At 42.1% G+C, this 23,042-nt stretch overlaps 1 protein-coding gene across 17 annotated transcripts in view; it reads left to right on the top strand.

Moving 5' to 3' along the window:
- Positions 1-1,430: 1,430 nt before the first annotated feature.
- ERC2 (ELKS/RAB6-interacting/CAST family member 2) overlaps positions 1,431-23,042 on the top strand; it is a 918,050-nt gene continuing 896,438 nt past the window's right edge. For 5 of the 17 annotated variants that reach the window (XM_074313132.2, XM_074313133.2, XM_088798504.1 and 2 more), the window contains exon 1: positions 1,432-1,725. The gene's annotated coding sequence lies outside the window, so the exon portion shown is untranslated. Of the gene's footprint in view, positions 1,726-2,848; positions 2,918-15,398; positions 15,483-23,042 lie in introns of all 17 variants that reach the window. The other 12 variants (XM_074313134.2, XM_074313135.2, XM_088798506.1 and 9 more) reach the window with 8 other exon arrangements.

Here is a 23,042-nt window from a genome sequence, read left to right as displayed (position 1 = left end):
TGACTCTTCTGAAAGATAGTAAACATCTTACAGAGGTTTTGTGAGAGTAGTTGAGAAAAGTGCTGCACATAGGAGGTACTCAATAAACACTGGTCACATTTCAATAGATATGGGGTTTTATGACTTCTCAGAGGATTCTCAAAATGGCTTTTAAAAAAAATATGTAACAAGCCTTTTCAGCCAAGGCTGTCAAGGGTGTACATGGGAAACTAAACACGATAGGTATAGCTTGGTTTTGCCCCTGGGAGCATCCAGGTCAACAGAATGAGTGCAGGTCTCTTGGTGACTGACAGAAAGAAAATGTTGAGGGCAAAGACACCTCAGGGACCATGAGTCTGTGAAAAACCTTAAATACCAGAGGTGTGAAAGGAAGGCTTAAATATTAGGGCATTTGGGCCTGAACAGGAAGGCATCTCCTATTTCAGCATCCATTTTCTTCATTCAATATTTGAATTCCCATCAGGGGAGGAAAGGGTAGTCATCCCTAGTCACGGTGCTGATTCCATATCTCTGCTTACCCAGACATCCTATGGCTGGATTTGCTTAATTTGTCTGAGCTTCCCAGCAGGAGATATTTCGATCTGGCCACTGAAATTGCTGGAAGCCGACTCATCAGTTCTGGAAGGAAATTACTGCTGTAGTCCTACAAATGGACTCCTCAGTGAGAGACCAAATCTGGAGATACCCATGACATTTCCAGTCTCCTCGCTAATACAAAATGGTAGCAGCTGGGGCTCCAGACTCGCTGGATGGAAGGTAGGTCCAATGAAAAACTTGTCCAACTCCTCCTGCACCTTACCTTGAGGTGTGTGTGTGTGTGTGTGTGTGTGTGTGTGTGTGAATGAACTCAGACACCAGCCTTCTACCTTAAATGGGACGATACAAGCACATTGTAGGGCACAGAGGAGGCACTTGATGAATGATGGCAACGATGATGATACATTTTTTTCTTGCTCCCTTCCTTCATCTTCCATTCTCTCCTTTCCTTGGGGGAACAAGAAAGTAAAAATCTTATGAAATCCCTTCATCCTCCTAAAGAAGATTAAGCTTAATGGGAGGGTGCCAGGGTATGGGAAACTCTGAAGCTTAAATTGATAGTTGCCATCTCCTCCACCAAGTGCCATCCCTGCCCCTGCCATCGCTGAAGCCACCTGACTAGTCCGGTAGTGCTTGGCAGCTTTTGCAGAGGGGTGCCTGGGAAGAAGCATCGGGGACAGAAAATGGGGACGAGGTGCTTCGAGGCGGCGGCCTCCAGGTAAAAGGCGGTTCGGAGACCCCCGCCAGCCGCGCCACGCCCGGACCGGGTGCTCTCTGCTGCCCCCGCGGAGGCGCTCGCGTCCCAGCCCCGGCCCCCCTAGCGGCTCCTCGGGAATGCTGGGAATGTGAGTCAGGGCCGCGGCGAGAGAGCGAGCGGGCGCGCGGAGCGGCCGGGCTGGGAGCCGGGTGGAGCGCCGCTCCGGCTGCGCCGCGCGAGCGCGCGTCTCGGGACTGCGGCGGGTGCCGCCCCCTCGGCCGTCAGTCCCGCCCGGCCCCGCGCCGGGCCCCGGCCCTCGGAGAGGTGCCCTCCCTTCTTCCCTCCCTCCCTTCCCGCCCGGCTCCTCCTCCTCCCGCTCCGGCTCGCTCGCGCTCCGGCGCCGGCTCCGGCTCCTCCCGGCCGCCCGGGGCCAAGGCGACGTGAGGTTGTAAAAATCCATGTGGGACGGCCCCGGGGCGAGCATCGGAAAGGTGAGACGTCGACGCCGGGGCCGGGGGCTCTGGGCGCCCGGTTCTCTCCGGGCATCCGTGCCCCGGTGTCTCTCGTGCCGGTGCCCCTCACTCGTGGGGAGCTGCAATGCGTTATCGGGGAAAGCCGAGGGGTGAACCATTCGCCTCCACCGGGGCTTTCTGGGGCGGGGGAAAAGATGGGGCGGCCTAAAGGAGGATTTGTCTTAATGTAGAAACCCCCGGACTGGAACAAGTGCACGGCTTCCTCCGGTGCGCGGGCGCCGTCCTCTCGTCCCGGCGGCCCGGGCCACCTCCCGCAATCCCTCTTCGGCAGCCACCCTCACTGCCATCGCCTTTCTTCTCTCCAGCTCCCTTCTTTCGTCTGGCTTTCCCCCTCTTGCCTCGAGGGATGGGGGTTTGCGGGGGCAAGGGTCTCAGGGAACCTCAAGCAGAACAAAGTGGAGAAAGGTGGAGCCCCAGCCCAGGGGGTGGGGTCCCAGGCTGCCTCGCTGGACTCCGAGAGGAACGTGTTAAAAAAAAAAAAATCCGTGTCAGGGAAAATGAAGCTGGATTTAATGGGAAGGGTAGGAGGTAGTGGTGTATGAAAACGAATACGATGTGAAATTAAACTGAACGACACTCCTTCCCTCTTGCTCCCCATCTCTGAATTATACAAGAATAGAGGTACTTAGAGGATTGTGCCTTTTTTTTTTTTTTTTTTAAATTACTATCTGATCCTTTGAAAGATCGTTTTAGGACAGTGAAGATTAAGGGCTACTTTGGTGCGAGATAATATAACAGCGCTCGTAAACTCTCCGATCGGCCCTGTCTTATTTATTTCGTACTTAGGGGTCTCTGTTCTCCTTGCCAGAGAGGGAGGGTCCGCTGTGTTACTAGCGGATAGATTTTAGGCGGCTACCTGCCTTTGCTAGATGAAAGGCAATTTACTCCGGGAGCGGTGAATTGTCAGTTCCCTGTGTGACTGACAGCCACACCTGCCATTTATGTGGGCTGAACAGGGACCGGTGCAACCCCAAGAGCCAATCAATGCTCCGGGGAGGAGGGCAGCTCCCACTTGTCATGGTTAGTTTCCTGGTTGGCTTTTTAAAATCAGTGGTTTTACTTAACCATTGGTTTCCACCAGGTATGAGGCTCCAGCTGAGAGAGGCAGACAAACGGGAAGAAAAGTCTTCAAATATGGTCTTAGAAGCAAGTATGTTTGACTTTTGTTTGTCTCTCCCCTCACCCCCATATTAGTTGCAGTAGGGAGGGATGCTCAGGCCATTGGTTTAAAAATGAAAATGAAAAGTGTCTGTGTAAAGAATGAAATGGGGGCGGGGGAGAATGTTGTGGGTTAGAATTTTCCACCTATTTCTCTAGAATTGCGGGCTCCTTTTATAAGAGACACCATTTACTGTTGAGCTATCTGGAAAAGGGTGTGGCACTTTGTCTCCTATGGTCACTCTTGTCCTTGTGAAGTCACATTGTTTCTCAGTATACACTATTTGGCTCTTGGTTCTCTTGGATGGATTAATAAGATATTTTTTGAAGCAGGCAAACATGTTTTATCAGAATTACCACGAATAGAAGGGATTCTTTTAGTTTTTGACAGTGTAACTCAACTTCTGGAAGTGAAGGCTTCCTTCTTCATTTCCAGTTTGGATGTCAGTTTGGAGGTGGCAGTGGGGTGAAGTCAGATCCTTTCTTGAGGGTAGAAGAGTTTGCCTTTGAGGTGAGTTTGCTTCTAAGGTGAGCCATCTTAGCAGTTTGCTTCTGTGCTTTCATAAAAGCCCAGCACAGTTTGGAGGGGCGGTGTGTGGATGGTGATGGAAGCATTGCTTTCACCAGCAAGACTTTCATGGGTGGATGGATTGTGGGTGGAAGGACCAGATCCTTCTATCCTTCTCAATGTTCTATTAGTGAAAAGCCTATTTTTTAACACCCGTCTTCCTGAATTCAGTGGAAAAATTACTGGTTAATCCAGAGAGCTGCCACCTCATAGAAGCTGTACCTGGGTGTGAATATAAAGCTGTACATTCAGCATTTCATGTACAGAGTATGAGCCAGAGTACACTGATTAGGATAGTCTTCATGTAGGAGCCAGGTTTATCAAGGTAGTACTATTGTTATTGTATATGCTAGCATTTTGCTGAGTACTTTCCATGCAGTGTCTTTTTAAAATCTTGCAGAACCCCTATGAGGTAGGTAGTATTATTATCACCAAATTCTTGATAGAAGAAACTAAAGCAATTAAGTATCTTGACACAGCTTAGTGTCAGAGTGAGAACTTGAACCAGGTTTCTCTGATCCAGAGCCTATGACCTTGACCATGGCCTTGAATTCAAATTCTGGTTGTGTGGTCTGCATATGTCCAGTCCCAGGTGTGGGCTCTGCCAGCATACACAGGGTTTATTCGGTTAAGAGTCCACTGCGGTGCTTGTGGTCTTTGCACTGTCCTGTTTGCCTTGCCACTTTGAAGGCTGTGGATTCCACCAATAGGCAAATTTTGTAATGTGTATTATGTATTTCTAGTAGGTCAGCTTTGGCTGGCCCAATGGAAATTTGATTCCAAATTTAATGATGATGACTTAAAAGAAGGTAAAACAAAACAAAATCCACACTCTTCAATTTCTCTTGATACCTTAAATTTCCAGTTGGAATTTTTAATAGGTCTTGGTTGAATACATGCCCTTAACTTCATTCAATTTACTGTTTTTTTATTTATTTTCTGCTAAGGGATTGGAATTTTATTTTGTCTTTCATTTATAAAGAGACTGTTCTTCATCAGTGGTTAAATATAACTGTATTTAAAATGATTTTATTAAAATAGTATGGCCCTCTTATTTTATTATGGTGGAAAAGTCACAAGACAAGTCTTATCAGTGTCTTCCCACTGGTGAAACTCAATGGTTATAGTTTCCAAACTGGTATCCTGAAAAATGTGTTTAGATGAATGGTTTTGGAGTCCACAGATTCACCTCAACAGATGGATAGTCTTTGACTTGTTGAGATTGACTTTGTACAATCTACATTTTTCTTTTGTTTTACTAGAATGTCCTTTAACCCTTTTTATCAACTAAGAAGTTAACATTCTGGCTATCATATGGGAGACCTACTTGGCAGTCAACAGTTTAGTTTCAGCAATGTTTATATTATTCCTTGATACTTTATTGTGATTTTCCTTATTTTAGGAAGATAGTAGAACAAATGGAAAACAGAAAAGCATTGATAGTAATGATAACGTAGGTCTCATAAATTTAAAACAGTTGATTCCAAGATAGAACTCACTGGGTGTACCAAAGGCAGAAATTCTTCAGCCTGTTCTTCCTTATGTGAAGAAAAAACCCCAAAATGAATGGATATGTAAGAAATGCTAAAATATATCAAATGGTAAAGGCTATATTAGTCAAATTTTGCTGCATAACAAAACTCCCTGACTTACAGCAACAGGTATTTATTCTCACACTCATGAGTCTTTAGGTTGAATGTGATTTGGCTGATCTAGGCTGGACTCCTTGGGGCTCTGCTGTAGGCTGCAGGCTGGGTCCCGTTCTGCTCCACATGTGTTCTGGGGCCCAGGCTGAAGGGGTCACAGCTACTTGGGGGCATGGTCTTCTCATGCAGATCATTGGATTCAAGAGTGAAGCCAAACTGCACAGGCAAATGTCATTTCCACAAACAACCTTTTTGGACATAGCAAGTCACATGGTGAAGTCCAACATCCATGGGTAAAAGTAGACACTGCCCATAGTAGGGAGGGGCTATTTGATGAACTATAATCTGAACTCCCATTGTGTGTAAAAAGTATGGTGTTATTAGAGAATTTTATAATTTTTTCCTTCTTCTTCTTGGGGAATGCAGTCTTTATTCTTTCACTAGAACCCCTGGCTTCATGACATATGAACCTAGTGTTTGACTTTTGTATTTCAAGAATATACCATGTTCGGTTCTAGAGGACAGACTATAAAAGCAGGTATGAGCATGTACATAAATTACTTCAAGTAGCAGGGCACTATTTAGTAGAACCTCCTGTGTTCCAAGGCACGTGCTTGCTGGAGTGATGAACCAGGAGCATTTGTCTGCTGTGGGTCCTGCCACTGGAGCACTTAATTAGGAGTAGGTGTCAGGAAAGACTTATTGGATGAAATGACATTTCCCTGGACCTGGAAGCAGGGATAGTGTTGGAGATACAAAGAACAGTAGCACTGTAAGGAACACATTGGGATATGATGAGTTATTCCATTTGGTCAGAGGGTAAGATAAGTAAATAGTAATAACAATAAGAATTATAATAATAGTGTAATTAGAGTTACATTCTTATTGAATAGTTAACTATGTGCTAGGTTCCTGTGCTTAGCACTTTCCATAAAATATCTAATTTGATATTGGGGCAGATATCGCTGGTGGCCACTTCGATATTTATTCTCTCCTTTCTAACTAAAATAACCTCCATGTTGTTTGCAATGTGAATATGCCCATCTCACGTTCCTAGACTCCCTTAGAGCCTGGAGGGGCCATGAGACTCAGGTCTTGCAGTAATGTGAGTGGTGGTGTTGGGTGGGGGCTTTCCTGAAAGCTCAGTGAGGAGCACACACCTGGCTGGTGGACCTCAGCAGCTTTTGGCCGCTTTCTGCTTCTTGTTACTGGGAACACAGGTGCAGTGCCTGGAGGGGCAGAGCCAACCACAACAGCAAAGGTGAAGCGATGTTTTAAAAACGGCAAAGCTGGAACCTGGCAGGATCTTGGTCTTGACGACATCGTTGAGCCTTAGTGCCAGCCTAGACTGCCTTCCCCTGTACTTATTGCATAAAACAAATAAACTCCTTACTTGTAAGGTACTATTTGTTACTTATAGTGAAATATACTCCTCACTGATACATACCTTCTCAAGAGCCATCATACCTGTTATATCTATGATATAGGTAAGAACATCAAAACTCAGATGAAGGGACTTTTACAAGACCTAGGATTCATTACTATGTCGTTTTGACTCTTAGGCCCGTCATCTCGCCTTTGACTGGGCAGGATAAGTACCACCATGGAGATAATGTTAGAAAAGTAGATTGAAGTAAGACTGAGGAAACAACTGGATTCCAGGTTGAAAAGTTTGAGTTTTATTTATGGGACAGCAAGTATAAGATGATTTGAAAATGACAGAGACTGGAGGTTGGGAAACCATTGAGGCTCAAGTATGTGGCACCCAAAGCTTTAGTGTGATTGAGGGTAGAGGACAAGCTGGGCGCAAAGCAAACCTGGGAATGTAAGAGAATGGAATCAAGTGAACACAAGTCATAGCTGGCTGTTAACCTGTAATCTGAGAACAAAACGAACGTCTCCTGAAGGTTAGTATTAACTTCTAATGGCTTCACATTTGCCAGGAAGTAGGGAATGAGTAATGTAGAGAATTGCTAATGGGATGAGAATCATTATTTAGTGCAACAGGATGGGGACTTCTACGTACCATTCATACCATTTATTGAACTGTTGATGACTCTCTATGACATGATTTTCGTTTGGGTCTGTCTCCAATGTGCCAGTTCAAGGTAGCAGAGTTGATGGGTAAGGCCAGAGGGTGGTGCAACAGTACAACAAATTCTCTCAGTGGACGTATTTCTACATCTGCTAAACATTCTGGAGCTTCCTTGGGGGTTGGGTCACTTTAACTTCCTGGGCTTCCCTTCCCCCACCTCTCTACTTTTTTAATCTGTAAAATAAAGGATTTGGTTTACATTAGTGGTTTTCAAATGTTTTTCAGCTGTAGGAACTTTTTTTTTGTTTCCTAAATAAAAGCTTATCTGAACCCTCAGTATATTTACAGAAAAAAGCAGAGTTGCCCTGAAAATTGAAGGTCCAGGTTTATGTTGTCTGAGAAGTCTTTATGTTGAGGCCACTGCTCTAAAATGACCCCTTGCACGCTCTCCCAGGTCCAGGATTATGTGAACCTTAGAGCTGTCCAGATGTTTTATCTGAACACCCTCTTTAACAAATCCCTTTGTTCTTCCACAGCTTGTTGTATCTTAGTATCATCTGTGGTAGAGACTGCTAATGCTCCCATAGCCACCTTTTCTCTCTTTCCAGGCATGTGTTGGAAGTGACTTGTGTCACTTCTATGCTAGAGCCTGTTTTACAGCTGAGAATTAATTTCCAGAGTGAGACCATCCAGTGCTCTCTTCCGCTATAATCATGGAAGCACGTGTTGAGATGGAGCCTCCGTCGGCCTGGATCCCTGAGTCACTAAATGAGCAAAGCTTTCAGTCAGCTAGCATTGGACATATAATGCGACTGAGAAATAAACCATTGTTGGTTTAAGCCATTGAAATTTTATGACTGTTTAGGCAGCACTTTTTTTTTTTTCTTTTAGTTTGTCCCTACTGATAGATCAATTTTTAGCACATCTGCTGAACTTCATTTAACTTACTTTGTAAATCTTTGGGACCAACCTGAAGCCAAGCCAACTCGTCCTTACTTTGTACTTAGTAGACAAGCATCTACTGTAGCTGTCCATGCAGGCCTTTGTACTAATAGATTCTTTGAATTGGAATACTTATGCTCAGTAACATTTGTTTTCATGTTTAAACTCTGAAGATATACTGTATAGTCCATCTTGCTTTTCTTTAAAAAAAAAAAAAAGCCTTTACTTTAATACCCTGTTGCCTTTTTACGTAATAGAACCTCAGTGGCTTGGGGAAGAATAATGATTATTGGTTACCATAATAATGACTACTATTGATTGATGACTTATTCATCGATTTGTGAAATAGTTTTTGAACATCCACTGTGTGATCTGCACTAGGGGTCTAGAAGTAAACCATAGACCATCCCTCACTTGGAGCTTACACTCTAGCTGGGGGATCGTGGATAAGTTTGCTCTGTTCTATGGACACCATCTATTGAGCATTTACTAAGTGCTAGGTGCTTTATATACCTTATTTCATCTTATCTCTAAAGGTAGGTGTATTATCCCTGTTTTACAGATGATGAAACTAAAGCTCAAAGAATTTGATAAGCTTGATGAAGGCAAGACCTTTTGCCTTTTGCTGTATCCACAGTGTCTAGAAGAGTGTTTGATACATAGCAAATACTCAATAAATATTTGTTGAATGAATGAATGAATAATGTGCTCCGTGTTCATGCCATGGCAGAGCCAGAATTTTAGTCCTGACTGACCCTCAAGGCTGCTAAATTACCTATGGCCATGTGGCCCTATGATTGCAATAGAACAACAACTGAGCCCTACCGGTGTCAATGCCAAAGGCACCAAGAAGAGCCCGGCTGTCTCCCTTTCACAGCTAGGACCCAGTCCTCCATGTGATTTGCTATTCAAGGCCACTATCTCATTGACTTAATTGCTGATATACTTGGTCACCCCTCTCTTGGGCCAGTTCAGCTTCTGCCCTAGCTGGATTTCCTTAGCACTTGTTACTCAAGGCTGTGCCTCCAGGTCTGCTTTTAACTTTTTGGGCAATCCTTCTGCACTTCCGTCTTCTAGATGTGTTGCTTTGAAGTTCCAGGAAATCTCTAGTTGCTGGCGCCTAGTGGGCACTTAACAAAATGAGAGAGAGAGAGAGAGAGAGAGAGAGAGAGCCAGCGATGCAGCCAAGAACTTTCAGGAAGGAACTAAGTGATTACTTTTTCCTGGAAGTCAATAGTGAGATTGCAGCTCCAGCAGATGAGGAGTATGGGTGTGGGTCAAATCAGAGGGCATTTCTGGGATATACTTGTGGGTGGATGGCCAGCGGCAGGGTTCATAGATGCCGTATATCAGAAGTTGTACTCTGTCATGATGTGTTCTTCAGATTTTACATTTTCTCACTTAATTCTCTTGTCTATGTGGTGCGTGTGTGTGTGTGTGTGTGTCTGTGTGTGGTGGTGGCGGCGGCGGTGGTGGTGTCTGATACTTCCTTCTTTTTTCCTGCCTTACAGCTTTCCACCCCTAAAGGTATTTGTCATTCAGTGATTTCAGAGTATGAATGAATTGCAGGCAGCAAAATGCATTCCCCGTAAATGTATTAAGAGCAAACTATTAATTCAAGGCAACTTCCTTGTGGCTCAGAAGACAAGAGCTTGAATGGGAATTGAGTAATGTGACTGTTCTTTAGGAGTACTCTCAGATCCTTGTGCAAACCATGAGAGACTTCCCACTAAAACAGTATGGCTAATTATAGCAAGAAAAGGCAGGATTTTATGTAAGAAATTAAACCTAGTTGTGCACTGTAGTTACTAGTTCTTATATAGTGAATTTCTCTAGAACAACGTGGGTGTGGTCAGGGTGAGAAGGTCATTGTCTGTGGGCTCATGGTGATTTAACATGCGTTTAAGGTCTGGGAGCTGCTTTGGGGGCGGAGAACTCTGCTTTGAAGGTAGAGGGGTGAGTGGCTCTGTAAGATGTGAGGTTGGACTGGTACCATGATCCCTTGTTATTTTCTCGGTAACACTGGTGGGCACCAGACTCCTACAAAGATGCCTTTCTTGTGCCTGGTTTAAGGCAGATTAGCCATACTGCCTTTCTGCCAGCTGGCTCCAAGCTAATTTATCACCTGGAGGAACGAGACTGGTTCAAAAGACAGGATCCTGGTGGGGCAGTGTTGTTGACTTTCACATTTGGCTCCCAAGAGAGGGTTTTTGGTGTGTTTTCTTTCCTTCTGATGATGCGTGTTTTTTCTTTCCTGTCAGGTAAAGTTCCCTCCTACCCCTTCTTTGCTTCCCATTTTGTCTCATTCAGCCATCTTGTTCCTGAAAGATCTCCATGGGAAGAAGTAGGTTGGGTAGTGAATGGAATGATAGCTTAGCATTCTTAGCAGCTCATTGAAAATAGGTCCTGTTTGATGCTGGGTGGATACAAAGGCAACTGAATTTCAGTGACTGCTGTTCATCAGGCTTGTGAGCATGGAGCAGATAGCCAAGGTACACCAGGGATATTCTTTACCTTTTTTGTTAAGTCTGAGGAAGAACTGTCTTTTCATATACAGGCTTCGAATACATTGACAGGGTCCACCTTGAATTCAGCAACATGAATAGTCGTTTGGAAGAACTTCAGAGCAGATTCTTTGGGATCTAGAGATGTGAGCACTGCCCAGCGAGTCAAGAGACCTAAGTTCCATGTCTGGCTTTACCACTAGCTTTCTCCTTATTTGGGGATCTCTGTTTCTTGATATGTTTCAAAATCACCCAGCCCTTTTCCAGATCTAAAATGGAATTTTTTTTTTTTAACAACAGTTTTTTCATGCCAAGGATCAACTAAGTAACTGTCATTTTGTTAGCTATTTTATCCTGGGAAACAACGGTTGGTGTGCTTTCATGATAGATGTTATTGGCAAAGAGTTAAACCATTATATATTTATCATGTGTGTGTGCTTGCTTCATGCCTACCCTCTGCTGGGCACAGGGGATGCAACTGTAAACAGAACAGGTGATTTTGGGGGTCTCAGGGATGGTAGCCAGACATATAAGAAGGCTATTGTAGTGGCAGCTCCAATGGGGGAGCACCCAGGCTATCAGGAAGGACTTAGGAGACTCATGGATGAAGGATGAAGGAAGGCTTCTTGAAGAAGGTAACACCTAAGGTGAGGTGGAACTCTAAATGGGGTCAGTTGGGGTATGGTTGGTGTTGATGATACAAATAACACAGGGAGTGGTCCAGGTCCAAAGGTGAGCAAAAGAATAGGAGAGTCAGGGTTTGAGGAGGTGAAAGTAGACCTGTGGAGCTGGAGATTAGCTTGGCTGGGGGTGGGGGATGGTGAGAGAAATCAGATCCAGTGACAGGCATGAAGACCCTGTGATCCACTAAGGAGATGAGGTTCAAGCGTAACCAGCAAGGGGTGTCTGTAGGGGACTGACACAACCAGAGATGCTGAATTCTCTTTATTCTCCTTTCATTCCACTTTCACGGCAATAGCTACCTGCTTTTGGAGTTTGTAGGAATATGGGGTTTGAAATTTGGGTGAGGGAGTGGCAGGATGCTGTGGAAAACAATAGAAAGATTATGGATATGGCCTTGGGGATCCTAGCAGTGCCCATTCTGATTTCATTGACCAAACACATTTTATTCAGCCTTAATAACTTCAAGAGACCATTTTTCCAAGGGAAGATGCTGCTGATAAAAGATCTGTAGTGGACTCCACACTGCTTGTTGGTTTTGAGAATCTCTGCAAGTCATCTGGGACCAAATTCTTTTTAGTGAGTTTTGAGCAGAGCACAGAGACTATGGATGTTATTTTAAAACCTTTGCAAATGTTTGCAGTTAATGGATATAATTAAACTGATTTTGTTAGACTAATAGAATTAGAAATACTTGGAGTAATTCATAGTGTACAGCTTCTGAAAGTGATGTGAGAAAGTTCATGAATGGAAATGGTTTAATTATTCCCTGAAATGTACAAGATTGGGAGTTATGTTCTGGAACTGTATTCAATGACCCATACCAACCAGCTGCCTGTGACTTTACTTTTGTATGACTTACACCACTTTTTGGACATTAGTTGGTAACATTGCTACACTGTCTTTCATACATTAATCTTGACTTCTGTGCATCAGCTTGTGAACCAACATTTGATTTACCCTGTTTCCCCGAAAATAAGACCTAGCCAGACAATCAGCTCTAATGTGTCTTTTGGAACAAAAATTAATATAAGACCCGGTCTTATGTTATATTATATTATATAAGACCTGGTATTATATTATATTATATTATATTATATTATATTATATTATATTATATTATAGACCCGGTCTTATATTATAGTAAAATAAGACCGAGTCTTATATTAATTTTCGCTCCAAAAGACACATCAGAGATGATTGTCCAGCGAGGTCTTATTTTTGGGGAAACACAGTTCTATATCATGGCCTTACCTGCTAACAACTAGTTTTATTTCATCAGTGTCACTATATTTGTAAATCAGAGTTTGTGAAATCATTTGAATATTTCTTGAATCTTGAGATTATTTTATAAAAAGTAAGTGGAAAGTAGGAAAATGCAGGCAGTAATATTGGGAGAAGTATGAGCCTCATAAACGTAATGTAATTGCGGCAAAGATGGAAATCATTAGACATGCCCAATGTGGATGGTATTTACCCTTAGTCAGATGCTTTGGACTTAAGTTGGCCAACTATTAATATATATAGTTGGGAGGGATAAGAACAAAGTTAAAGACTATGGATGTATGAAACGTTGGAAAACAGCTTTAGGGATTACGATAAAGGGCAAGATGTAATTTAGGATTTTATCATTCATTTTGGGGAACACAGCTTCCCTTTCTAAAATGTAAGCCTAGTCAACTTTTGTTTGTTCAGCTTTTTAAAAAAAACATATTTAGAAAGGTATTTTCTACAAAAGTAGGGGATAGACATTGGGCTTCTCATCGGTCTTGTTTAGTTCACCAGAGTCAGTCACCTATTCCTTTGCCTTTCTAATTGGCCTAAGTGATCATCCTGCTAACAAAATTCTCTGTGTATTTTGGCAAACGAATAAAAAGAAACAAAAGCAAATAAAATGGTACATAGCAAAAGATACACCTCGATGGATTTTTATGACTCCATGGTTTCACTTGGCACACTGTGGAACATGTGGAACAGGAAAAAGTAAATGCGTCTTCGTCCTCATCATAAGCCTTAGTAATGCTAACATGGTGCATTCCGAGCCAAAGAGAAAGGAAATATTAAGTTTTGTGTGCAGTTAACGCCACAGCCCTCTAATCCCCCAGGTCAGGAGGCCATGGTAATGATCTCTCTGCCTTGGAGGATATGGTTGGTATCTGGGAGCTTGTCTTAACTTCCTTTGTAGACTCAGCCCACTTCTAAGGAAAGAATTGAGTTGGATGCAAAATTCCAGTTCCCTTTGATGCCCCTTGTAGTTAAATGGTGAATATTAAATCATGGGAGCTGTTAATCAGGTAGAATATGGGAAGGAATAGCTCTTGGATTTCAAATCTTTTACTGCAACTGAGAGACATAGTTTAGCTTCTATCAAAAAGGCGAATAACTACTGGACCAGAAGTTCAAGAAACTCATGTTAAGTACCTACTAGGTACCGGCACTGTGCTAAGCACATCAAGAATCATCTCATTTAATCTTCACAATAACTCCATAATCCAAGTATTATTTCTCAAGATGAGGAAATTGACATTTAGAGAAGTTAAGAAATTTGCCTATGTGTCTTAGTTTAACTTCTCCCAGAAGCAGACCCTGAGACAAGTATTCTATTAATAGTGCAAGTAATTATTTGGGACATACAGGATACACTGGTAGGTGAACAAGGATACGAGACAGGGAGGAGAAGGCAGCCAATAGCAGGGACATTATTCGGGAAGTTACTGTAGTTGCAACTAGAGTTTTATCTCACAAGTAAACTATGGAGATAGCGTAAAGCACTTGCTAAAATTTTACTCTCGTGCAAATTGCTTAGCAAACTTCTAAAACCAGCTAATCTTTAGATCTGTTGCAACATATTTAGTGTTGTTGTTCCTCTTTATCTCACAAGGAGGGAACATATTGTACTTAAGGGTCTAGTTGTCTTTCTGAGATCCATGTAAAATCACCACATAGCTAGTGTTGCTATTTCGAGTAATTCAATCAATTGTACTGTCTTTCAAGAACTGATCATAGAGATTGAAGGGAACATCAAGGCTCAGAACTGAATGCCTTTCATAGTCATGTGAAATTAATAGAGAACAAAGAAGTAGTTATTCACAACAGGATGATCATCCTCTAAGAAAACAACACCAGGTTTCTGTGGTTAATACTGATGATGATGAAGGTTGTTGTACTAGTTACTAAGCCTCAAGCACTGTGCTAAACTCTTACACTTTCTCTGATTTAATCATGGCTCACCTTATTTTTGTGAAGTAGCTATTATAATTCCTGAGGCCATTGTTACTTACAGGCTCAGAGAGGTTTGTTCACTTGTTCAAGGTTAAACAGATAATGTAAGTGAGATTCAGGACTCAAACACAGTATATGTTTAATCTCTTAATCAAGGCTTCTCAAAGTTCTATGAAATCACTTTTAAAGAAAATAATTTCTTGTAGAACCCCAGGGTTGACTAAAATTATTGTTATTGTAATGATACTTTTTATGGTATAAACATAAAGCTGGTGACGATTTGTTGTTGTTGTTGTTGTTGTTTTAGCACCTACACCTTTATGAGACCTAAATCAATTTAGAAATTAAGTACACTTTATATAACTAATTCACATTAACAACATTAACTTCACCCCATTGACTACATTGCTGCTTATAACTGGAATATGAAGCTAGCTAACTGTTCTGGGAAGGTTCCCTGGCAGTCAGCTGGTCTCCCCTGCTGTGTACTGGGGGATGACTCAGTTCTCTCCCCGTAGTCACAATATTCAACTTCTGTGGAACTTTGATTCATGCTGAGGGACGCGATATCCCTTACCTTTCAACCAGTGAGAACACATCATTTAGATTCTCAAGTTCATCTTTCCCGCTTTCTCATTGACCTTTGTCGATTCTTGAAGGTATAAGATGTTGCTCAAACTCAATGGGCATGGCTGCCCTGATAATCAAGCACATCCGAATATTACTTGTTTTCAGATGCTTGAAATGCAAACAACCTTAGGTTCTCACGACATTTGTAAATTCTCTAATATACAAGACTGTGGATCTGCCTCATCCTCTTCAGTCCTTGCCCAGGTTAAAAAACTGGATTTTCTCTCTGTGTCTTTCTTTCATAGGACTCTCCATCTGAGACCACGCCCTGTACTCCCAGAGGGGCTCAGATCTATTTCCAATATTCAGACACCTGGCAGCCTTGCACGGTAACTCGAGTTGCTCATGTAAACCTGAATAAGGGGGGTATGGCTCCCTTTTGAAATGGAGGGATTTGGGTCTCTGGAAGGTTGGAAACCATATTACTGATTTGTTCTCTAGAAATATTTGTTGAATAGATTTGAACCGTGTCCCATAGTTTCTTTTTTAATATGTTTTTATGTTAGATAAGCTTATCCTTATCTGTCCACTGACAAAGAGATTTCATTCAGTTACGTGATGATTTAATGCAGTTATTGACTCTCATTCATTGTCATTTCAGTTTTTAGAGGGGTTTCTGAGTGCCGTTCAGCACCTGACAATGCCCCTTGCTAAACGCTCATGTGATGATCAGTCATGTTTTTGAGAGATCTCAGAATTAGGGTATAACATTTATTCTTTCTCTTCTTTCCAGAATGTATAGATGAATGTTTGTCTCTGAAATTTGCACTTTTAAGCTATTTCCTCTCCCTTGCTATTGATTGTGGGTTTCTTTTTTTTTTTTTTGGAATAGTTTATGATATTTGCCAAAATTTTCCTTGTGTATGTGATTATGTGTATATTCTTTTCTAGTACAAGGCTATTTAGACATAATCCTTACATGTTGATTTCAGCTGCAGAAAAATTTTGTGTGATGGGGTTTTTAGGGACAAAGGAGTGGAGTTGTTATTCTCCTACCTTTCTCTCATTTTCTCTGAAACATCTGTTAGTTGACAGATTGAGGATTTTTTAGTGTAAGACCCAATAATTCCTGAAGTTTTTTTCTATGTCTATTATAACTAAAGCTTTATCAATTGACATTATACGTTTGAGGATTAAAGGAAATGCACAATTGTTTTAAAAATGGATCTAAAACCTTATTTATCTCTTCAGTGCAACCAGCTTAACTTGTTACATTTATCAAACTTTTTGACACCATGAATAATGTTATTATAACCAACATTTTATGTGAACCATGATTTTTTAATAATTTGATTTAACATCTCATGATTTTGTATTGTTTATTATTTGGGGTTTTGCTATATATATATATATATATATATATATATATATATATATATATTTTAACTTTTGTTTAGCTGTGTACTAGATAGTGGTCTGTTCCTTTAACAAACATTTTTATGTGTTTTAGATTTAAAATTTAAGGTTTTTTTGTTTTTTTTTTAAGGAGGGCACAGCTCACAGTGGCCCATGTGGGGATCGAACCGGCAACCTTGGTGTTATTAGCACCATGCTCTAACCAACTGAGCTAATCGGCCACCCCTAAAATTTAATCTTTTAGAATTGTTAGTGTTTGAAATTAAAACAATGGAAATAGCTAATGGAAAGCACAATTAACTAATACTTGGGTATCCAGAGTCCTTACCTGGAGGTATGGAATATAGTCAATCTCTTCACTCAAGCACCTTACCATAAAATGTAGCAAAGGCAGCTGAACATGTAATCATGCTAACTCTGCACATGGAAAACAGTAATTATAAAACGAGTTTGGGGGAACTAAAGGAGAGAGTAATGATTTGTGGATGAGTGTGTGTGAGTTGCAGAGAGCTCCTTGGAGAATGATAGAAAGCATTTGAAAATCTCTGCTGTGTCAGGCTGGGCTTCCCCCTGCCCACCCCTCCCCAATTCATATATTGTGGCATTTAAAGAAGAAATGGCTTATTATTGGGACTTTCAATACTTATAGGTGCATAATATTATAACCTGCAGATGATGGGAGAATGTCCATTTTTCTTTCTAGTTTTACAAAATGGTTGATGGCTTGAGTATTTTTTAATAGTAGGTTGATTTTGACTAGGAGTGTCTAACAAGGCAAGCTTAGTGGACTGAGAGAATTCTGAGACAACTTTGAGGTTCAAAACCACTGTGCCCTGTTCTCATAGTGTTGGACTTATCAAAGTTTGCTTTTATTGAGCATTAGCTACTATATGTTGGGCATTGTGTGAATTACTTTTCTTCTTTCATTTTATTTAATCTTTCCCAAATCACTGTGAAAAGTATTGCTATTATCTCCATTTTACAGATGAGAAAAGTGAGGATTAGGGAAGCCAAGTAGTTTTCCCAAGGCTATATACATCAAGAAATTAATGAGCTATGACTAACCAGATTTGATTTTGAGGTACCCTCTTTTTTTAAAAAAACACACACACTCTGTCTCACCTCTCTGGTTACAATTACAAAATTGTTGCATTAATTGCCATGGAAGTGATTTCAAGGATATGATGAAAGTATCATAATCTTAAATATGTTTTTTTCAAATATTCAAAAACTCTTGCATACCTCCTGTGTACTGTTAGGTCTGGGCAGGAAGAGCCCCTGCCCAGGGCCTCAGACTTTTGAGGGCTGACTCTAGACGGCCTCATTTCGCTGCACCTTCTCCATGGGGGAGGGGTCCACGGGGCCAAGTGGAAGTGTTTACCTGGAACCTATGCCTGTCATTGCGGGGTTCCGCTGAGTTCCCCCAGGCCTGGGACCTCCTGTCCAAGTGATCCTGAGTTGTCTTCCAGGGTCTGCTTCGGTTTCAGACCCTATTGTAGGCTTACAGGTGTGCACAGCACGTCACCAGTGTGCACATCTTTAAGCCTACAATTGCTGAGGGTACCTATTTGTGAAAGTGTAGACCTGATACCAGCAAACTACTGCCTATGGGCTGAATCCAGCTAGTTTAAAATAAAGTTTTAAAATAAAGTTTTATTGTAACACAGCCACACTTAATTGGTTACAAATTGTCTGTGGCTGCTTTTGTGCTGAAAAGGCAGTCGAATAGTCATGACAGAGACCGAATGGCCCACAAAGCATAAAATATTTACTATCTGGTGTTTTATAGAAAATGTCTGATGGCCTTGGGTATAGATGGAGCCAGCCTAGTGTGCAGGTTGCAGAGATCACATGTGTGAGGCCCCTTGGCGGTGATGGAGCCAGGGGAGGGGAGAGGAGCATGGTGGCTGTGGTAGGCCTGCCCCTTGCTACCATGTTTTGGCCAGGACTCTGAAGAGTCCAAGAATTCTAAGTTCAAAATTCCAACCTCACCATCCTCATGGTTATATTTGTCAAGGTAGGAGTATAGAGTATATTTTATTTACCAGTTTGTTAGCTCTATTTATAACTTTAAAATGTATAGACATATTATATTTGGGCCTCCATTTGTAATTTTAGCTGGGCCCCACACACGTTAGAATGAATGTTAAACCCTGGGGTGCAGTGTAGGGGGTTAAAGTTGGAGGGAAGAGAAACCCCCAACAAGTAATCACAAATTAAAATGGAATTATGAAGAGTGGAAGTGCTTTTGGGTCATATATGGATTACTCTTGTTCTAAGTTTCATTGGTCCAAATTCAACTAAAAATGCTGGAACCCACCTTCCTGCTTAGCTGGAAGTTCCAGGTCTTTTCACTAGGGCTCCACCGAACCTCTTTTCACTTCTCCCTGTCTCCTCCCCTGACCCCTTACTCTGAGATCACACTGCTCCACAGTGAGGGGAATTTGGATATAAATCCCACACCCAAGTCCAAAGATGGGTGGGTTCTGTCCAAGCAGTCAGGCTACACGATTTCATCTTTCTGCCACAAGGTGTCGCTGTTGAGGTTGGTCTTCCTCCTACTGAAAGATGCTGCTGGTGCCCTTCAAAGTCACCACTATAAGGTCCTGAAAGGGAAGGCCCGCCCAGTCTCCCAGTGGCCAGGCTCAGCCACAGGTGTGCCAGGAGTGGTGGGGCAGATACCATCAGGTCCCCACCCACATCTGCTTTGCACTCAAGACCTGTATTGGAACGTGAGGGCTTTCTCTTGGCCTCCATGTAACACAGGCTGCAGGCGCCAGGGGAGCCGCCCTCTGCCAATGATGAATGGAGGTGTAACTATGAGACAGGTTTTCTGGTGTCTCTCAGAGCCCCTGCAGCAGGACTGAGCCCAGTCGTGATTAGCAGAAACCTTCTTAAAAATATACCCTATACTGACTTCCTTTACTTCCTGGTCTTAGTGCGAAATTCTTCCCTTAGTACTTCCTGGGATTAGCTCCTAAACGAACCACCTGCACCCAGATCCTTTTCTCAGCGTTTGCTTGTGGGGAGCCCTGCCTAGGACACATGGCCCTCCTCTGAGTTACAGCCCATGTACGACACGTTGTGTCCTGTTGCACAGGTTCCACACAGCACGGTGGGGCTCCAGGAGCTTCCCATCTCACCCACATGCTTGGTCCGTACAAGCTTCTCCATGGCTCCTGGTCACTTGTCTTGAGTCCCGATCACCAGCTAGGACTTCCTGTTATTTTGAAGTAATTACTTTATTTCTGGGAACTGCAGTCTTATTTGCAACCATGTTCATCTCCTTCCACAGACCTCACTCTGAATCTTGGGCATCACAACTGGGGTGTCAGTCACTTCCCTCCCTGGAGGCTCTAGAATCCTTTGTGTATATCAATTCCTCTTCTTCATGGTTTCCCATTTTGCAAACCAAGGATGTGAGGAGGGGCACCCTTGATGGGGTTACGCAAGATTTTCCTACACCTGCACCAGAGGACCCAGGCTACCTGGTCACTCCTCTATCGCCTAAAGAAGAGAGCCATTCAGACAACACTTGCAAGGCAGATAAAGTCAGCCTCTCTTATTAAAAAAATAAAAAATGCCATGTCATTCATGCCATGAAAAAAGGCATTATGCTTTGAGAGAACATAGCTGACAGAGCTGATTTGGATGGGATAGGCCTTGTTGAGGGTATGCTGTTGGATGCTGTGATGTAAACGGTGAATAGGAATCAGCCCTGCAAAGAGAAGAGCATGTGTGAGGCTCCAAGACAGGAAGGGACTGGACACATTTGAGCAACAGAAAGAAGACCCTTGCAGAGTCAGGGAGGAAGAGGGAGGCAAGAAAGGAGCTGGAACTGCTGGCTGTGGCCAGGTCTGGTAGGGCCTCCGGCCATGGGAAGGATTTTGGTTTTTGTCCAAAGAGCACTGGGAAGTTTTGAAGGGTTTTGAGTGGGTAAGGGGAGACAGTTTGTGATCAGAATTGTAACCTTAAAATAGTTAGGCTGATGTGTGAGAAATAGAGTGGAGGAGGATTCGAAAAATAGAGATGCTTAAGCAAGTCGTGTTGGTGATGGTAGAAGTAGAAACAAGGGAACAGGTTGAGACAGATTTTGGAAGTAGATTTGATAGGATTTGGTAAAGGACTTGAAGTGGGTGGTGAAGGAGAATGAATTCTTATTTAAGATATTTTGTACGTGTAGAAGTAGTAAAATTTAAATACCTATGGGGCAAGCGTGAAAAGAGGGAGTCAGACTAGATGTAAAGTACTAAGGAGAGGTGGTGACCATCGCATGTTGGAGGGTGCGTGCCCTCTCCTAAAGGGGCAGCTGCTGGGTGGCTCTGACCAGTCATTACCATGTAGGAATGTGGGCCTAACATTGTCAGATTTTCAGATTTTTCAGGAGAAGCCCGAATCTGGATTTTAATGTGAAATGTCTGTATCTCTCTATGTTGGCAACTAGATCAAAATTCTAAAGAACACTGGCCTAGCCATATACAACACCTCTGCAGGCAGCCTCTGGCTCCTGGCCGGCCACTCCTTGCTCAACATCTGTCCAACACCACATCTTCTTCTGGAAACCTTTTAAAATTAACTGTAGTCTATGACACAAAATTTTAAAAAAGTTTAGGGATGCCAATAAGGAAAAAAAGGAGGATATTTTAAGTTGGACTAAATCTTGGGAAATACTGATGATCTCAGCTCACACGGCCTGTCAGCAGGGCTCAGGTGATGGGCTGAGGCTGAGATGTATGGAAATAAACTTAACCTAATTTAGAGCAGATAGCAGGAAATGCTTTTGTCTTAAAATAGATCATCGCAGATGATAGTCTGAGATACTTGAGGTAGACAGGAATCAAGGCTCTGTCCACCTTTTTTCCCCACCCTCGAGCTTACAGTTCTGGAGTCCTTAAGCCTTTTAAGAGAGTGAGTGGATGAGTGTATATTTTATTTATGAATCCATATTCAATTAGAGAAAGTATTCTTATAGGTTCATAAAACCATCTTTGATTTTATTTTGTTTGAGCCTTAAATGGAACTTACTCTTGGACTTTGAATTTTATTCATGAAGTACTTTTAAAGAGCAAGGTATTACGCAATTAATTTCTTTGGTGTCATACTCAGCAGCGTTTTTCTGTTTCTGTGCATGGTTTGATCTAATTAATAATTTATCCTTTTTAGGATTGTACATCACAAATGTATAAGAAAACAGTGTTTTTAAGAGTTTACAAGAAAGTGCAATGATTGAGCTTATCTTGGCTTCATAATAGTATTTACAACAATAAGGTTGTAACTACCTTATTTCCTATAATGCATTTATAGCTGGGTGGAAAAGCTTAGAAATGGTTTTCATGAAGTCAGTAATGGGAAATAGAAGACATCATTGCATTATTGATTGCTGAATGAAGTTGATCTTTTTGCTCCATCTCAGGGCTTCATTTTACAGAACTGAAAAAAGAAAAATAGGATAGATGAGAATTAGGAGACTAACCGAAAAAAGCCTTAGTATCAAAACAAGTTCCTAAAAATATATCAGGAGATTTAAACACAGCTGGGGCAGGGGGAGGGGAAGCTGTGCGTGACTCAGTAGAACAAGTAGGAATCATGAGACTTAGGACCTGACAGCCATGGGAACCCGCCTTTGGTTTACCTAGACACTGGGCCTTTGCCTGATCTATGAAATCGGCAGCACTCTATGTGCTTGCTGCAGCTTTAAGGGTGAAAATTGTTCCAGGAAACCAGCCCTGCTTTTTGTCAATTGGTGGAAGAGACTACTTGCCAAATAAAATGTTGGGCCTAGGTCGCTAATTAAAATGTACTGTTAAGAAGCAGACGTATAGTGGTGAAGAAATTATTCTGTGACCATTTTAATGTTTTCTGAAGTTCTCATTTGATTTGATAAATTCTGTGGAATTGTACAAAATACCTCTTGTCTGATGGGACCTTGGAGTAGGCAACATCAGCCTGTTTCTTCACTTCTTAGACACGTGGATTGCTGCTGACTGACTTGACATTCTGGCTTCTTTACTGAGTGCTTTAAAAATGAATACAGAATTATATGTATTTCTTGTCCTAGTAGGGCCAAAACTCTAACCAGTCATTATTTTGGTCTTTTCTATTTCCCTCTTTAGAGCTCAGTTCTGATTCTCTTGGGTCAGTTTCATGTCCCTGCTCTTAAAATACTGCCTAGTTCCTCTAACCATCTTCCCCTCAAATCATGTTAGATCTGAGATGAAGAAAACTCTGAGAAAGTCTATTCTCATGGGTAAACTTTCCATAGACAGAAGCTTTGTCCATCTCAATCAGTGCTTTATCCCCAGCATTCAACACTGGGAATTAAGCTGATGCTTAAAAAATATTTATTAAATGAATGAATCCAAATGTTCAGTGAAAAGTTTTCAGGCATTCTGAAGGGAAAATAAATTTGGGGAAAGCTACATTATATACTCAATTTCAGACGCATTAGTGTCTGAAAGTCTCTGAGACATCGTGGTGTAAAATCAAAACCCTGTTAGCCTTGTTTATCTGAACATTTACCAAGCTATCGTGGA

Source organism: Rhinolophus sinicus, chromosome 5, assembly GCF_057876585.1.
Source record: "Rhinolophus sinicus isolate RSI-liver-muscle chromosome 5, RSI-T2T, whole genome shotgun sequence".
NCBI lineage: Eukaryota > Metazoa > Chordata > Mammalia > Chiroptera > Rhinolophidae > Rhinolophus > Rhinolophus sinicus.
Note: the sequence above shows the minus strand (reverse complement) of the source record. Positions and strands in the feature narration are given on the sequence as shown.